This window comes from Miscanthus floridulus, chromosome 2 (assembly GCF_019320115.1).
Source record: "Miscanthus floridulus cultivar M001 chromosome 2, ASM1932011v1, whole genome shotgun sequence".
Taxonomy (NCBI): domain Eukaryota; kingdom Viridiplantae; phylum Streptophyta; class Magnoliopsida; order Poales; family Poaceae; genus Miscanthus; species Miscanthus floridulus.
This window is the reverse complement of record NC_089581.1, coordinates 6,359,436-6,376,439: the sequence shown is the minus strand read 5'-3', so window position 1 is coordinate 6,376,439 and position 17,004 is coordinate 6,359,436. Positions and strand designations below refer to the sequence as shown.

At 49.3% G+C, this 17,004-nt stretch overlaps 1 pseudogene; it reads left to right on the top strand.

Annotated features, from left to right (window-relative positions):
- Positions 1 to 6,059: 6,059 nt before the first annotated feature.
- On the top strand, positions 6,060 to 16,703 carry LOC136536015 (uncharacterized; annotated as a pseudogene).
- Positions 16,704 to 17,004: the final 301 nt, after the last annotated feature.

The following is a 17,004-nucleotide window of genomic DNA, read 5'->3' as shown; positions in this document are numbered from 1 at the left end:
ATAGGCCTGGGTCAAAACTCTGACGCTAGGGAAGAGGCTGACACGCCTCATTATAACCCATGGCCATGACGGGCCATGCCTAGGGATTCACATCAAGAACAGTGTCGAGCGTGTCGGTGCTGTTCTGCCTGATCCTCGTATGGACGCTGACAGGCACGTCAGTTCACCACGATGTCCGCAGGGACGGAGTGGAACGCCATGATCGACAGATGACGCCTGCGCATGGCGCCAGTGATGAACAGGATCATGACATGGAGCCATCCCTGATTGACATCTACAGGATCGGCGGCACCCGTATGAAGGAGAAGAAGGACCTAACAACCCTGGAAGCCTTCTTCTCTCTCTGGTTCTTCTCATTTTCCTCCTCTGTAACTCGCGCTTTACTTTTGCCCATAAAAGGGGAAGCAGGGCGCCCCATGAAGGGGGAGATCGAGACACGAGAGCACGACACAAGCACACGGCTGAGTGGCAAGCGAGCTCTCAGCACCCGTTCACTCCTTCCACCAGAGACTTGGGATCCTCTCCCTCTCTCACTTGTTTGTAACCACTATTGCAAACCAAGTGCCGGTAACACAAGTAGTAGTGAACTGAACGTAGGGACGTTCCGCCCGAACCAGTATAAACCCTTGTATCCTCCGAGCACACCATTTGAGCCAGATGCGCAAATAAAAAATTACTCGTCGGTGGTCCAAAAATACCGACAGTTGGCGTACCAGGTAGGTGCTTTTGCATGTCTCGACATCCACATCAGGCCTCGGATGGCTAGTCATGGCGTCAGCTGGGTCCCGGGTGCGCACGTACGCTTTGAGAACCTGAACTTCATCGTTATGACGGAGGGAGAGTTGGCGCAGGTTCCCACTATCGTCCAACCTCTCTACTCCACTGGCCTTAACACGATCGCCGAGGCGCTTGAGGAGCTGTAGCTGCACGCACCGGAAGCCGACACCCCTGGGAGCGACCAGCTCCTTGGCTTCGATTATGGGAGGCTAGAGCGCTAGCTCGGTGCCTTCCTGGGACCCCAACCGTCCCGGAAGGACCTACATCGCCTCACCTTCTCGTTCACCAATGTCATGACGCAACTTGCCAAAGGAGAGCCACTCTCCCTAGAATACCTCATCCAGAGTGCCCCGATAGCGCTCTTATTCGGTTTGCGCAACACCGTAGAGACTGCTGGCCACCTTGTGGCACAGCGCACGCCCCCATCCCTTACGAATAATGAGTTCATGGGAATGACCAAATACGTTGTGGAATCTTTCCATGACCTTCTCATGGGAGAATTAGAGTCACCCTCCAACTTTGACTCCAGTAGGGGAAGCCATTATCCCTCGCGAGAATGTTTTATGGCAGGTACCCCAGAGGGATACATCGAAAGCATCCATGAGGAAGGGGCTACCCCGACAGACAACCTCGACGATGAGGTCGAGGGGGATGCAGGGGCCCCACCTCACCTACAGGTAGAGCAGCTGTGGGCGTGGCACCAAGAGCTCGAAGAAGCACGACTCCAGCTCGAGTAGGAATGCACGGAGCTCGAGCGAGAGAACTATAAGGAAAATAGACCTTAGGCCCATTTACTTTGGATTTTGGTGTTTGATGACCAACACATCTAAATTGGACTAATGAATTTTTAAGTAATTGTTTTATAGTTCAATAGGATGCAAAACATGACTTGGATGAAGGCGACGTGATGATCCGATGATCTACACCTCAAGAAAGACATGTGAAGATGCATAGAAGACATATAAGGTCAAGCAAAGTCCAAGCACGAAGATTGGAACCAAGCCGAACACAAGATCGTGAAGAAACGAGCCCGACAGAGGTGATCGGACGCGGCCCTATGAGTGACTGAATGCTCTGATCAAGTGCCAGGCAACAGCTGGCGTCGGCAGCTTTGATCGGACGCTGAGCAGCAATGATCGGATGCTGAGCGAAGCAGTGACCAGACGCACCGGTGCCACTATTCATCATCGCGGCAGTGTTTTCAACGTGACCGGACACAGCAGACTAGACGACCGAACGCACGAAGTGCAGTGTTCAATCGAGTCTAGAGATGTTCTAGAGCAACGCCAGCGTGACCGAACGCGTCCGGTCGATGATGACTGGACTCTGAGCCGAGTCTGATCAACGTGTGCGCTCCAACGATCGAGACGGCCGGACGCATCCAGTCAGGATGTGATCAGCGTCCGGTCAGTAGCAGAAAAGTGGGTATCGTCTCCAACGGCTACTTTCTTAGTGGGGCTTATAAATAGACCCCCTAACCGGCCATTTGATTAGAGTGAAGTTGTGTAAACATACCAAGGGTGTTGATACACTATTTTAGTGATCTCCACTTGCATAGTGCTTAGTGATTCATTAGGTGATTAGCGTAGATGCTTTGCGAAGTGCTTAGGTTGATTAGACCACCGCTTATGCACTTGCTCTACGTTTATGCCTAGTGTTTAGTGAGGTTTGCATATCTCTTACCACTCGGTGCTTGCGCGCACCATTGTTGTACATTGAGAGGCCTGTAGTGTTGCGAGATCACACCAACCACGTTTGTGGTGTAGCCGCCACCGTGTACCGAAAGAAACAAGGCCCGCAGCGCTTTGGCCAGAAGCTTGGTAGTGAAGACGGTGGGGAGCGGTCTGTAACACCCCTGGTGTTACGATCTTGTTTAGCGCCGAGATTTAGGCCTAAGAAAATTTTCGAAATGATTTTCTCATATTTTAAAATTTAACTTATGTTTAAAAGTGTCATTTTGACGAATTATATTAAACAACGGGTTAATTAGTTTCTAGATGTTTTGTTTCTATGAGTCAGTATGACGTATGGACTAGCGCTTAAAATATCTGATAACAATTAAAAGGGTGAATGGCTTGTTTATTTGATTAAGCATGAAAAACAAAGTTTATAAACAAAAATACGATACGACGGGTATATATAGTACTTAAAGTAAAATTCAGAGCATGATTTTTGTTGCATTTAAAATATCGAGTAACAAACTTTAATGCTTTAATCGTGTTTGAAAATATATATAGTCGGCTTGGAAAAGGAATATTTGAGAGATAAAATGATATATAATATGGGTAGAAAAATCATATCATCAGTAGGATATGAACATCATGAATATGTTGGCGTACTTGTTCGAGTGTCAATGTGATGTTTGTTAGTTTAAAAATAATAACAAAAGTACCACTGGCCATTTAGCTCGCCTACCTCGTCGGTACGACGCGCGCGTTATGTGATTGGAGTGAGCTTGCTTGCCGGTCGCTGTGAAAGGTCATAATATGGCTAGAGGGGGTGAATAGCCTATTTAAAATTCTACAAATCAACTAGAGCAATTTGATTAGTATAACAAATAGCGAAATGCAAACTTGCTCTACCTCTATGAGGGTTGCAAGCCACCTATCCAACAATTCTAGTTGCTATGATTACTAGGCACACAACTTACAATGTTACTACTCACTAAGAGCTCTCAAACTTTCTACTCTAACGAGCTCCACTAGATGAACTTGAAACAACAAAGCAAGCTCAATTCTAATTACACTAAAGAGCTTGCCACAACTAATTTGCAAGAATATAAATGAGTGAGTAGGATGATTATACCGCCGTATAGAGGAATAAACCAATCACAAGATGAAGATAAAGCCAATCACCGGGAGAATGCAAATGACAAGAGACAACCGATTTTCTTTAGAGGTTCATGTGCTTGTCAACACGCTACGTCCCCGTTGTGTCGACCAACACTTGGTGGTTCGGCGGCTAAGAGGTGTTTTACAAACCTCGTCCACATGACTGGACACCACAAGAACCTCCCCATAAGTGAGGTAACTCAGTGACATGAGCAATTTACTAGAGTTACCTTTCGGCACTCCGCCAGGGAAGGTACAACTCCCCTCACAATCACTAGAGATGGCCACGAACAATCACCAACTCATGCCGATCCTCCACCGCTGCACCAAGCCGTCTAGGTGGTGGCAACCACCAAGAGTAACAAACAAAATTCACAGCGCAACACGAATACCAAGTGCCTCTAGATGTAATCACTCAAGCAATGCACTTGGATTCTCTCCTAATCTCACAAAGATGATGGATCAATGATGGAGATGAGTGGGAGTGCTTTAACTAAGCTCACAAGATTGCTATGTCAATGAAAATGTGCAAGTCTGTGAGCTTCAACCGGCCATGGGGCTTAAATAGACGTCCCTACGAAATAGAGCCGTTATACCCCTTCATTGGGCATAATGCGGGCTGACCGGACGCTCTGGTCAGTTGACCGGACGCTGATCCCCCAGCGTCCGGTCGCTCGTAGTCAGCCACGTGTCCTGACTACAATGATCATCAGTCTTGACCGGACACTGCGCTTGAGTTGACCGGACGCTGAACACCAGTGTCCGGTCGTTTATAGTAAGGTTTCAAAACCGACTTTTACCGACCAGATGCGTCCGGTCATGCTCGACCGGACCCTGCCAACGTCCGGTCACACTTGTGACTTCTTACTGTGCTGACCAACAATACGACCAGACGTAGCCCTTCAGCGTCCGGTCACTGAGCGACCTAGTGTTCGGTCAGTTGACCGACGCCAGCATCTTTGTGACCAACTCCATTTCACCTCTAACTTCTTCACCTTTGCTCAAATGTACCAACCACCAAGTGTATCACCTTGTGCACATGTGTTAGCATATTTTCATAAACATTTTTAAGGGTGTTAGCATTCCACTAGATCCTAAATGCATATGCAATGAGTTAGAGCATCTAGTGACACTTTGATAACCGCATTTCGATACGAGTTTCACTCCTCTTAATAGTATGGCTATCTATCCTAAATGTGATCATACTCACTAAGTGTCTTGATCACTAAAACAAAATGGCTCCTTCATTTTATACCTTTGCCTTGAGCCTTTTGTTTTTCTCTTTCTTCTTTTCCAAGTTCAAGCCTTTGATCATAACCATGCCATCACCATTGTCATGATCTTCGTCATTGCTTCATCACTTGGAATAGTGCTACCTATCTCATGATCATGTTGATAAACTAGGTTAGCACTTAAGGTTTCATCAATTAATCAAAACCAAACTAGAGCTTTCACGCTGCTGCTTGCTCGCTGCCTTCGCGTCCCGCTAGGTTCGAGTCATCTTGTCTATGCGCTAGTGTGACGACGATAGTGCATACCCCCTGCTCTGAATCAGTCATTCGATTTATTGCATCGCGTCGTGTTGCCCCTGGCGACCATGCTATGCCAGGCTGCCCTACCCCCACACCGCGTTTATGAGGTTGGTGGCGTATCGCACGGCTTCTCGTTTTCCCTGTCGCGCCTGCTCTGCACTGCCTCTATCCAACTGCTAGTGTCGTCACATCACTCTGCTGCCTCTGTCTGCCTCTGCTTATCTCGGCTCCCTTTTTCCTTCTACTAGACAAGCAGCGTAGAGTCTTTACCATAGAGCAAAGCAACGCATCTCATCTTGTCGCGTACATCGTGGCCCGCTGCCGCCATGGCGCTCCTAGCTGGCCAAGTCTCGCGCTGCTTCTCTTCCTCCTTTTCTTCTCTACTGCTGAAGGGAGGCGTCCCAACTCCTGCTCGCCCTCCTAGCTCGCTCTCCCGCTCTTCCCTGCCTTGTCTGCTTGTCTTGCCACCGAGCCATGCACCCATGGTGGCAGCGCCCATCGCCGCCGGCTGTCGTGTGCATGGCGTGCGTGAGTTCCCATGGCCCGCGCTAGACCGCTCCACCTCTGGCTCGCCCTCCCCTCAATGCTCGCTAGGGCCATGCCGTGCTGGTGTCGTGCCGCAGCATCGCTCCTCCTCTGCTTATCTCACGACGGCATCGCATTCTTCGTCTACGCCAGCCGCACCACACTCGGTGCCACCGACGGATACCTCGGCCTCTTCAAATCCTCAAACTCCACCGTAGCTTAGAACGGGTCCGTGTCCACCGCCATCGTCGCCGTCAAGTTCGACACTATGGCAAACCTAGAGTTCACCGAACCCCAGCGACAACCACGTCGGCCTGGACCTCGGTTTGCCGCTGTCCGTCACCACGGGCGACCTCACCGCACTAGGATAGACCTCGAGAGCGGCAACCTCACCATGACGTGGATCGACTACCGCAGCGTGGACCACCGCTTGGAGGTGTTCCTGAGCTACGCCACGCACGCCAAGCCATAGCGGCTGGTCCTCTCCGTCGCCGTGGACCTCTCGTCGTACCTAGGAGGCCATGTACGCTGGCTTCTCGGTGTCCACGGAGGGGAGCACGCAGCAGCCATCGGCCACCGGTCGGTTTTTCCCCTGCTGCGCTCTATTTTGAGGAGAAGAAGGTGAGGAAGAGCAAATACAAGTCTTTATCATGTTCATTTCATAAAAGTGCTAGACTCATAACTTTTCAAGAAAGGGCTTAGCTAATTTCAGGTAAGCTCAGGGTTCTTTTTGCATAGTTGCGCGCCCTCTTTGGGCAGGCCACGCGTGGGCTGGCCTGCTGGGCCACCGCCGTGCCGCGTTGGGCCGTGTTCGCCTGCTTGGGCCGGCCTCGTGCCGCCTGGCTGGGCCGCTACCGGCGCCTGGGGCGCGCGCTATGCAGCTGGGCCATGCATCCGCGTCGGCCGTTTTGGTGGCTGCAGGTCCTTTCCATTTTTGAAATGCTTTTCTAATATAAGTTTCTAGTTTAACTTGTAAAATCAATATAAAATAGTATAGGGATCCAAAAATGGTGGAACCAATTTTGTTAGGCTCCTAAAATCATGATCTACCTACTAGTATAATTTGTTCACATAGTTAGATAATATTCTTAGGAGCTATATAATTAATTTAAAGTACTTAATATTGTAAAAATATAAACTTATAGAAATTGTTGTGATAAAGTGGTCTGGCTTGCAGGATGGCTTGAGTTGGAAGGAGAAGGATATCCATAATTGTAATACCAAAGCTTCATATGAGGTATTGTCCCCTTATCCAATTCTGCTGCCATCTGCAGCAAATAAATTGTCAGAGCATAATAGGAGGATGATTCATCTATAGCATTAGCCTTCTACTTTATTTCACTACTCCAAGCTATCTCATGCATGGCCAAAACCACTATCCAGTAATTTGTAATCAGGGATCTGAGATGATATAAATTATGTGATTGAGAAGTCTTATTGAATAGAATAATGATTTTTAAACACACTACATCTGCAACTACTATATTAAGCTCGAAATACTTATCTATATTCAACAGTTTGTTTAACAAATAACAATTTATTATTTGATTTGATTCTACCAGGAAATTTCTGATCGATTGCAAGAGAATCATGAGAACACCCAGCCAAGTGATAACCATAACGATTCGGTAGATCAAACTCAACTGCCCCATTCTTCAAGCCCTACCGAGAGTACAGATGAAACGTAAGTGTGTATACTCTTCTTCTATCATCCATTCTCAATTTTCCACAACAACCATTATAGTTATTGCATATATGTCTTGGTTTCAGCACCAGAATCCCCCCCTAGCCATTAACTTTTTTATGATTAGCAGAGGGATGAAAAGCCCCCGCCTTTCATTGATCTAAAACAGGGCCAGTATCCCTGTTAGGGGCATCGAATTCAAGTGGATAAATGAAACCATTATATTAATATTATTAATTTTGCCTCCACAAACCAGTTCTGAAGCCCTGTTAGCTCCATACATAAAACATGCAGTGACTTCTTACTATGTTTTGAATTCTTCAACAAACTTGCACACTTATCCAGAGGATAGTTATGTACTATTATTATCTTTTGTTAGCTCATTTCTGATTAATGTATGGTATGCACATACAATATTCATGGTGTCATGCATTTTATGCCTCAGTTCATCAGAAGACGAAGAAGAAAATAATGATAAAGAGAACACGGACCCAAGCACTTAGAATAATGATGTACATACCTATGAACACCTCCAACGAGCCATTGGAGGAGACTCATGCCCAGGTGATGCCATCATAAAGGATTTTCTAGATGATGAAGCTGAGAAAGAGGATGATAGTGACAATGACATGATGAGATTTAAGGACAATGAAGAAGATGATGGAAGTGATGAAAACGAGGTATTCAATGATCTAATAGCAGCTGGCTATGAAGAAAAAGAAGTAGATCATGAGAAGCGTAATGAACTCCACCAAAAGTGGCTTGAGCAACAGGATGCTGCTGAAACAAATAATGCTATGCAAAGGCTTAAGTTTGGTCATCAGGAGCAAAAAGCATCAGCATATGAAGATGGAGACGAAGACAAAGACGAAGATGTAGAAGACTGTGAGGAAGGATCACAGAATGAAGATTTAACTCCAACAAATGTTGTGCGACAAAATTCAGAGAAGGCAAAACAGATGATTGCAAAGATGTTCGAAGATGATAATGATACTTACGAGCACTCGGATGATGAGGAAATAGAGGAGCATTTGGCTCGTCAACGCATTTCAAAGCGAGAAGTAAGTACTACTCCGTAAATATATATTTGAATGTGACTCATCTGTGGTACTATTGATGGTTTCATAGTTATGGTTATACTCATGTTCAATTCCTGATAGATGCTTGATATGGTATAAGGATTTACCTATTTTATCCAATGTTGCTATTTCCTTACCATGGTAATGGTGCCTAACTTTTGTTCATTTTATGTACTTCAGTAAACTAATTTGAGAATAACTGAATGAGACAACCTTTTCTTACATAGGTTGATAGTAATACATTCATATCCCCATTAGAAGATGACAGCTCAAGGGAAGTATTTAGTCTAATAAAGAAGCTCAATATTGCTCCTCAGCCTAAGCGGAGAGGAAAGCAATCAACATGTAAGGGTGCCCTCCTTCCAAGCTCTGTCTTTGCATTGCTGTTCTTTTGAACGATCCTCATAGTTGATTTACCAACAATTGTTCCTAACTTCTTTTAGCAAATCATGAAATGCTTATGGCTGGAAGGAACAGCAGTGCTTCAAAGGTTAGTGATTATTGATAAACTGTCAGTGGCTATACTTGTTACAAATTATCATTTAGTAGTTGAACTTTTCTAACGTGCCATGATCTTTTCCACCATAACATTGAATTCAGTAACTGCTAGAGCATTGTATCATGTTTACATACTAGATCATGTTTAATACCAATTCTTTGTTTCTGATGTCATGTCTAGCATCATGGAAAATTGCTAGGAATTAACATTAATAATATAGTGCTAGAAGCTGGTGTAACATTTAACAAATAGAACAAGTGTCATTTGTCTTTAGTATCAGAATAAAGTTATCAAATCTACCTTAGCATATCCAGTGCGATGTTCTATATTAAAATGCAAGCCCTTGACATGACGAAATTCAATGAAGACATTGTACATAACAACTTCTGTATCTTCTTTAACTCCACAGACAAGGATTGTACATCTTTTGATAGCTATAAATTAATGAACTTCTCAATTATTAGGACAAGAGGTAAAGTGATGAATGAACGAAATGCATTGTTACTGCACCAACAAAGAGACAACAACCATAGTCCAGTCCATAAGTATGAGCCAAGTATGGGTAAATTGGTATGCATGTCACCAGAGACTACGTGGAAGAGTTGCCCACAAGTTCCTGGGTGCAGAAAAATGTTGGGCTACATATATTAGTCAATCTAAAAAATGTCAAAGTAAACAAGCAGTACATTTTGTGAAACACAATCTGTAGTATATATTAAATGACATTGTTAATATACAAAAAAAATGCCAGCACAGCTCAGAAGTAAAGGAAACACAATGTCATGCTATTCCTGCAACAATACTCTCCTGCCTAATAAAAATCTAATGATTATGACATCCCTCTGCTCTGTACTTGTACTGTTTGCTCGTTGTAACGAGACACATTTGAGCTATTAAGTGCATCTTTTGTTTTGTTTGTTTCTCAAAGACTCAAACACTAAAAGTATATAAGAAACCAGTCCCAAACACACCTTCAAGTATAATATAGCATGATGTATGACTACTCTCTCTGATAGTTCACTAGATTGTTCCATTTTAACCCTGTGGCCCTGTATTAGACTGTGAAAACATTCTCCTGTACCTGATAAACCATGGACACATAAAAGGGACTATCATGTTATCTCCTCGCAACGACAAAACTACTGTTGGCATGTACGTTGTAGTTTATTTTAGAACCACCATACGTCTTTATGTGATCCCTAAGCATCATATTCATAGGTCACAGGTCAATTGCAGCATTGTTCATTGCTCTTGCTATCAATACATGGTGCTGAATAAACTAATTTACATAACACCACCACTTTCTCATATTTAATCCAAAGTTCTCCAATATAACTGTCTGTTCACCATTAAAACCATCAGAGGACACTGGGATGAAAGCACCTCCACTTCCACCAAACCTACAGAAGCATGAATTAATATAAGTGCTTTCATGGTCTCCAAGTTGTACCATACCATTCATACTTGTGCACTCACTTTTGTATTGTTGTATGGGTTATAAACAACCACCAACCAACCATTTGGTGTTGGGTTTGGATTATTATGGTGAAACATTACAGTTCACCGAAGCTAATTCCAAGAGTGACTTTGAAATCTTACAACCACAAACTGGAGGATGGATGAGACTATTGTATCACCTTCTGATAAGCATGCCTTTTGGTTCTTTGTGATTTCAACTTTTGGTTCTCTATTAACTATATACTATACTTCTACCCACAATGTTTCCATACTATTGCACTGCTGATAATTTTATGAGCTTCATTCATTGCATCTATTATTATCAGAGATTTTGGATGGTTTTGCTTTGGCATGTGTGACCATAAAATGGCATCATCTGTACTCCTTGCAGTCATCGTTTCTTGGACAAACTGCCAGTGGTTCACTGGCATCTTCTCACAGATCAGTCTATAGATCCTATGTATTTGGTCGTGATGACAGCAATAGCAGCAGTAGGAGTTGCATTTCTACTTCAGAGAGTAATTCAGATATGGTAAGCTTTCTTTTGAAACTTGACTCTGCTTTATACATGAGTTTGAATCTGCTCTATCATGGCATTCATTTCTTATTTTCCAGAATGTGCTTAGCTATTTTTCTTTCCATCCTGCAGGACCAAACCAACTCTTCTCAACCTAAGAAGGCCAAGTTCAGTTCTGTCATGTACGGGCGCACCTATAGGCGCCGTCGTGACATCAGGAGGGCCACGGAGCGCGCGGCCAAGGCTGGTGCCACCGTCAGTGGCTAAGTTTAGAAAGATAGGATTTAGTTTCCTTTTGCATGCCTTAATTATAGGACAGTTGGTTGGGCCATTGGCCATATATGCTGTGTAACAAACTTGGAGAGAATTAAGCAAGATCATTTACCCTAAAGTTGCTCCTCTCTCCCAAACCCTCTCTCAAGTCGCCGGTGAGATCTTCTCACGGTGAAGGCCTGGAGCGCGACTACGAGTTACGTCGCCGCGGTCCGGCGATGTTGGGCGTTGAGGCGCTTGGCAACCTGGTATCAGCATCACGTACATCCTCTCCCACCCGCTCCAGCCCTCCACCACCACTTCCACGTCCACTCCTTCCACCGGCCACTCCACCACCATGGCTGAACCCACCATCAAGGACCTCATGGAGATGATGAATTCGTTCCAGACTGAATTGTCTTTCGTGAAGGCTGACATGGCCACCATGAAGGACAAGTCAGCATCGTCGTCGGACAACAGCGGCGGTGGCCACGAGGAGCCTCCTCGTGATCTGGATTGGCCCCCACGATTCCAGAAGCTCGACTTCCCTCGCTTCGATGGCAAGACCGATCCGATGCTCTTCATCAACAAATGCGAATCCTATTTTCGCCAACAGCGCACCATGCCGGAGGAGCGCATGTGGATGGCCTCCTACAATCTGGAGGACGTCGCGCAGCTGTGGTACATCCAGTTGCAGGACGATGAGGGTACGCCGCCATGGGGACGATTCAAGGACCTCCTCAACCTTCGTTTCGGTCCACCTCTCTGCTCGGCGCCCCTATTCGAGTTGTCGGAGTGTCGCCGCAACGGGACCATGGAGGAATACTCCAATAGGTTCCAGACTCTGCTGCCGTGCGTGGGTCGGCTCGAGGAGGGCCAGCGCGTCCAACTCTACACCGACGGCCTTCTTCCCCTGTTGAGCCATGCCGTCCGCATCCACAATCCGGAGACGCTCGCCGGGGCCATGAGTCTCGCCCGTCAGGTCGAGCAGATGGAGTTATCGCGGCTACCCCCACCGGCCACCCGGGGAGCCCCTCGCACCCTGCTGCCAGCGCCGGCGCCTAAGCCGCCGCTGCTCGCCCTTCCTGCACCACCAGCAGTCGCGCCTCAGCCGCGACAGGATGGCCCGCCTTTGAAGCGGTTGTCTCCGGAGGAACAGGCGGAACAGCGCCGTCTCGGCCTCTATTTCAACTGCAATGAGCCGTACTCCCGCGGCCACAATCGTGTCTGCCGCCGCATCTTCTACCTCAACGACGTCGAGATCACGGCCGCCGACGAGGAACCAACGGGGGACGATCAGCAGGACGGCGCCCCTGTCTTCTCACTCAGGGCAGTGGCCGGTATGCCCTTCTATGATTCCATGTAGGTGCGGGTCTCCCTGGGCGCCACCACCCTCGTCGCGCTCCTGGACACCGGCTCCACACATAATTTCATCGCCGACGATGCCGCCCGCCGCACCGGCCTGCCGATCCAGCCGCGCCCGTGCCTCACGGCCACCGTGGCCAACGGCGAGCGCGTCACTTGCCCGGGCGTCATCCGCCGCGCCCCGGTCCTCATCGAGGGCGAGACGTTCTTCATCGACCTCTTCGTCATGCCGCTCGCAGGGTATGACCTCATCTTGGGGACTCAATGGATGGTCACCCTTGGCCGGGTAGTGTGGGACTTCGTCGCCCGCACCGTCTCCTTCCTGCACCAAGGCCGATAGGTCTCCTGGTCGGACGTCGCCGACCGTCGGCCACCCCTACTCGCCGCCACCACGACACTGAACGCCCTCCTTGAGGAGCTGCTGCACTCCTTCGAGGGGGTGTTTGCCGAGCCGGCGGGGCTGCCACCGCATCGAGCACGGGATCACGCCATCGTCCTCAAGCCTGACTCTACACCTGTGGCGGTTCGGCCCTACCGCTACCCGGCGGTGCACAAGGATGAGCTGGAACGGCAATGCGCCGCCATGCTGGACCAAGGCATCGTACGCCGCAGCGATTCGGCATTCTCATCACCGGTATTGCTAGTCAAGAAGCAGGATGGGGCTTGGCGGTTTTGCGTGGACTACCGCGCTCTTAATGCCCTCACCGTAAAGGATGCTTTCCCCATCCCCGTCGTCGATGAACTCCTTGATGTGCTGCATGGTGCGCAGTTCTTCACCAAGCTAGACCTCCGCTCCGGCTATCACCAAGTCTGGATGCAGCTGGCTGATGTACACAAGATGGCGTTCCAAACCCACGATGGCTTCTATGAGTTCCTGGTGATGCCGTTCGGGTTATGCAACGCTCCGGCAACATTCTAGGCGCTCATGAACGACGTGCTCCGTCCATTTCTTCGCCGGTTCGTCCTTATCTTTTTTGATGACATATTGATTTACAGCAAGACGTGGGCAGATCACTTGAGGCACATTCGCGCCGTCCTCGCCGAACTTCACCGCCATGTCCTCTTTGTTAAGCGATCCAAGTGCATCTTTGGGTCACCTTCCGTGGCATACCTGGGCCACATCATCTCTGCCCAAGGCGTGGCCATGGACCTGGCCAAGGTGTAAGCCATTCACGACTGGCTGGCCCCTCGCTCGGCGCGCGCGGTGCGTGGCTTCTTGGGCCTCGCCGGATACTACCGCAAATTCATCCACGACTACAGCAAGATTGCGGCACCCCTAACTTCGTTGCTGAAGAAGGAGGGTTTTTCCTGGAACGACGCGGCCCAGGCAGCTTTCCAGGCGCTCAAGGCAGCCGTGACGTCGGCCCCGGTGTTGGCGCTGCCCGACTTCACCAAGGGCTTTCATCGTTGAGTGTGACGCGTCCATGCATGGCTTCGGGGCGGTCTTGCTATAGGAGCACCATCCGATCGCCTATTTCAGTAGGCCGATCGCCCCCCGCCACCGTGCTCTGGCAGCGTATGAGAGGGAGCTCATTGGGCTGGTGCATGCCGTGCGCCACTAGAGGCCGTACCTGTGGGGCCGCACGTTCCTCATCCGCACCGACCACTATAGCCTCAAGTTCCTCCTCGACCAGCGCCTCTCGACGATCCCGCAGCACCATTGGGTGGGCAAGCTCCTCGGCTTCGACTTCTCGGTGGAATACAAGCCGGGTGCCACGAAAACCGTCGCCGATGTGCTGTCCCGGCGCGACACCACCGAGGTGGGCTCGGTATTGGCGCTGTCCGCGCCTCGCTTTGACTTCGTCGACCGTCTTCGTCATGCTCAACGACAAGAACCAGCCCTGGTCGCCCTCAGGGATGAACTAGCAGCCGGCACTAGGGGAGCGCCGTGGTCGCTGCTGGACGGCATGGTGGCGTATGCTGACCGACTCTACATCCCGTCGGACTCCCCCCTGCTGCTCGAAGTGGTGGCTGCTACGCACGACGACGGACATGAAGGGGTGCAGCGGACTCTACATCGCCTCCGCCGGGACTTCTACTTCCCCGCCATGCGCCGTGTGGTCCAGGACTTCGTCCGTGCCTGCGCCACGTGCTAGCGCAACAAGTCTGAACACCTACACCCGGCGGGCCTGCTGCTGCCCCTACCCGTTCCCCAGGCCGTGTGGTCCGACGTCGGCTTGGACTTCATCGAGGCGCTGCCTCGCGTTGGGGGCAAATCGGTGATCCTCACAGTGGTCGACCGGTTTAGCAAATACTACCATTTTATTCCACTGGCTCACCCCTACAGTGCAGAGTCCGTCGCCCAGGTGTTCTTCAGCGAGATCGTTCGCCTCCACGGGATCCCTCAGTCCATGGTGTTGGACCGGGACTCCGTGTTCACCTCGACGTTCTGGCGGGAGCTGATGCGACTCACCGGGCCCAAGCTGCACATGACGTCCGCCTTCCACCCGCAGTCCGATGGCCAAATGGAGGCGGCCAACAAAGTCATCGTCATGTACCTCCGGTGTCTCACTGGGGATCAGCCACGGCAGTGGATGCGATGGCTGCCATGGGCGGAGTACGTCTACAACACGGCGTATCAATCGTCGCTCAAGGACACTCCATTCAAGGTGGTCTACGGTAGAGACCCCCCTCCATCCGCTCTTATGAGCCTGGAGAGACCTGGGTGGCGGCGGTGGCCAAGACAATGGCTGCACGCGAGGAGCTCCTAGCGGATGTCCGCTATCGCCTGGAACAAGCCCAGGCTGTCCAGAAGAAGTTCTATGACCGCCTGCATCGACCGGTCTCCTATGCCGTGGGTGACTGGGTCCTGCTGCGCCTTCGCCAACGGGCAGCTTCCTCTCTTCCCCAGGCGCCCAAGGGCAAGCTGAAGTCGCGCTTCGTCGGGCCTTACCAAGTCACCGAGTGGATCAACCAGGTGGCTGTTCGTCTAGTGCTGCCCCCGCGCGCCAAGCTGCACGATGTCTTCCACGTCGGCCTTCTCAAGAAGTTCGTCGGCGCACCACCGGCTACGCCACCTCCCCTCCCACCCATTCATCATGGGGCGGTGACTCCAGAACCGGAGCAGGCTGTTCGGTACCGGCTGGCAAAGGGTGTTCGGCAGGTGCTCATCCGCTGGAAAGGGCAGTCCACTGCTGGTGTGACCTGGGAGGATGTTGCCGACTTCAGCGACAAATTTCCCCAGTTTCAGCTCGAGGACGAGCTGAACGTCGAGGGGGGGAGAGATGTCATGTACGGGCGCACCTATAGGCGCCGTCGTGACATCAGGAGGGCTGCGGAGCACGCGGCCAAGGCTGGTGCCACCGTCAGTGGCTAAGTTTAGAAAGATAGGATTTAGTTTCCTTTTGCATGCCTTAATTATAGGACAGTTGGTTGGGCCATTGGCCATATATGCTGTGTAACAAACTTGGAGAGAATTAAGCAAGATCATTTACCCTAAAGTTGCTCCTCTCTCCCAAACCCTCTCTCAAGCCGCCGGTGAGATCTTCTCATGGTGAAGGCCTGGAGCGCGACTACGAGTTACGTAGCCGCGGTCCGGCGACGTTGGGCGTTGAGGCGCTTGACAGTTCACAGCCAAAACCAGTGGGGACAAGGGCAAATACAGAGTGTAACACGAATTCAAGTGTTTCCCTCTTTGACATCCTGCGCAGGACTTCAGAGCAAAGCAGTCAGGAAAGCTGTAACACAATCACAGAGAGTCAAGCTGTGCATCAGTTCTCGGCATTCAAATTATCAAGGAGGTTTTCTAGGGTGGGCGCAAAAAATTAACAAACTCTAGGAGGGCACAAGACAGTTGGTGCCTGTATGGTTGTAGATTTTGAATTCTGACCACCGGCCTGGAAGTGCAGGACGAAAGCTGTCTAGAAAAAGGCCTCAGGTGAGGCTCATGAAAAAGGGAGATGAGAATGGCTCCTAAGTTGCCATTCATCTTCGTGCTGTTAGTGTTGTGAGGGTGTGCTGTTGGAGCTTATGGGTTAAGGCGTTGAGTTAATTTCGAGCTTCAAATTGTTGAATATAAAGACCTTGGAAGAGATTCTGGATTGCACCATGACCGCCAGGGGTTCTTCTGCATGGCCGGGGACCGTGGATGTTCCTGAACTGAGAATGCTGAAACCAGATTTGAATTCCAAATCTGGTTCTATGTGTGCTCGTATGCTCTTGAGAATGCACGCTGAATTTCCTGAGGCTTAAAGTTGAGTGTTATGTTTGCTTATTCTTGCTGCATTGGCTCTTAACTCTTAGGATAGGAAGATGTTGGCTTTTACCAAAAACCAAATGTATGGTTGGGACTCAAACGTTACCTGTAAGCATGCATTTTGTACATGGATGCCTCCCGAAGTTACCATGTCGTATAATAACAGGGTATCAAATATATCTGGAACACTAAGGCGTACTTAGTGCAGAGAGCTCTTGTTCTGTGCGGGGTTTGAGGAAGGGTATCAATGACAAGCCTTATCCTCGTTTGTGCAATGCGAGGGGACCATG